The 1,965-nt window shown below is 48.8% G+C and overlaps 1 protein-coding gene across 1 annotated transcript in view; it reads right to left on the reverse strand.

The window, feature by feature from the left end:
* Positions 1 to 1,738: 1,738 nt before the first annotated feature.
* Positions 1,739 to 1,965, reverse strand: part of SLC1A4 (solute carrier family 1 member 4) — a 24,218-nt gene continuing 23,991 nt past the window's right edge. The window contains 1 exon segment of the mRNA XM_036873800.1: positions 1,739 to 1,965. This exon segment is cut by the window's right edge and continues 2,435 nt beyond it. The gene's annotated coding sequence lies outside the window, so the exon portion shown is untranslated.

Below are 1,965 nucleotides of genomic sequence, written 5' to 3' on the forward strand. Positions count from 1 at the left end.
GGTGGGAAGATTTTCTTTCAATTGACAAGATTTCCCTCTTGCTAATGTGCTCACTCACTCACTGAGAGCCCCAAGTAAGGGGGGCTGCAGGTCAAGGGCTCTGAGATTGGGAGGCAGACCAGAAGCCTGCCTTTGCCTCCCCTGAGCATGAGGAAAAGGGAATGAGCTTAGCCCAGGAGAGCAAATTCCTGTGGAGAAGGCAGGGCGCTGCTGGGAGCAGCTGTCTGCATTTGGAGTTGCAACTTGGGAGGATATAGCTGAAGAAAGGAAAGCCTGAGTTTTCCAGAAGAGGGCTTCAGTTGTGTATAAGGGACATTCAAGTGCATCTTGACACCTGTTTATAAAGCCTAGCTCCCTTTAAGCAGTTATCCAAATATTTTTAGGACAAATGTTCAAAATGGGCATGCTCTCATACCACATAGGCACGGATCGGCAGAGGGGCCTACTAGTTGAAATAGATCTTCCTTTCTGTCTCTCCAAGGGGAAAAGGGTCAAACAAGGACATGCCATTTGTTGGGCCTGATGCAAAGGGCCACAGACTGGCTGGGAAGCTTTCCTGCCACTCTGTGTCTGATTTGAGAGCCAGCACTAACAGAGGACCTTCCCTGTGCTGGGCACTCTTCTGAGCATTTTACGTATATCAGCTCCTCTACTCTTCACAAGCCTATGCCATTGGTAGGATTATTATTCCCATTTTAAAGACAAGGAGACTGAGGCACAGAGAGGTTATCGTGCCCAGGGTTACACAGCAAGCAAGCGGCAGAGCTGGGACTGTACCCGGACGGTGCACGCTCTTCCTTGCTCCATCGTTTATGCCGTTCACGATGTCATGGGAAGTTCCTCTGAGCAGGCTCAGGTGACCCAACAAACAGATCAGTGCCCTTTCTGCTCCCCTGGGAAGAGGTGGCTTGTGGAATTGCTCCTCTTGATTTGACTACATTGAAAAGCTGAATCACTGAGTGCTAATCAGCCTCCAAACACTCTGCACAACAGAGAATCAAGGCAGCCACACTCCAAGGTGGGAATCTAAATTGTCATTAGTAACAGGCCCCATCAGGCCCTTGATCTGTGCAGACTCTCTCCTCACCCCTTTGGGCCTTGCCCAGAAAATAAAACCGGTTTCCATATTATATGAAGGGCTGGAAATGTCCAGGTAAGAACGGAGATCTCTTCCTTCAAAGGCCCCAGGGTCTGAAAACTAAGGCTGCTAGTGGGAGCTTGTAGGATAATCGTATTATAAGAGGTTTCTAAATTCCCTAATTGTGCTGGAATGCTGTGTCACTGAAAATGAGATGATATAAAAGAATGGGCTGGGTGTGGTGGCAAGGATGGTAGGCATGGGCAACTGTTTTAGGCAGGGACTTTCTCAGTAATTCTACAGACTGGGGCATTCTTCCAGCTTGGCTCTAGGCTTACAGTAGATGGTCAATTAAGGCCTGTTGACCTACTTGTCCTAACGAGACTTGACTTTATGGAGGTATGCGGCAAAACCACTCACTGTTTCAGGATCCCTGCTAGTGCTGAGTGGGAGGTGCCCAGGAGCCTGGACACTCACCACGGCAAGTCACATCAGTGACTGTCCTGCAGCAGCTCTGCCACCTGAGTGGCCTGCCATGCCTCAGGGGGTCGTGCTGGCTAAACGCTCCTAGAAAAAAAAATCAATTCAGTCACCCCCAGGCCCTCCCCTAGAAGAGCTCCACCAGTAAATACCACTTCAAAACACAAGGAAGGAATAAAGGAACATGCAGATCCTAGTAGAAAGGCTGTATTCATTTTTGAGGACTGCTATGTTTTAAGGCAAGTGTCACACATACAAAACAGTCAGAGATGAACAGTATTTACGACAACATGTTAGAAGAGCAGGGGAGACATCTTCAGACAATGAGAAAGTGGCATTTTCCCCAGCCGGGTCACTCCTGGTCTGATTCCTGTTGCGGACAGAAAAACAGGGAGAAAGCCAAGGGA

This window comes from Balaenoptera musculus, chromosome 13, assembly GCF_009873245.2.
Source record: "Balaenoptera musculus isolate JJ_BM4_2016_0621 chromosome 13, mBalMus1.pri.v3, whole genome shotgun sequence".
Taxonomy (NCBI): domain Eukaryota; kingdom Metazoa; phylum Chordata; class Mammalia; order Artiodactyla; family Balaenopteridae; genus Balaenoptera; species Balaenoptera musculus.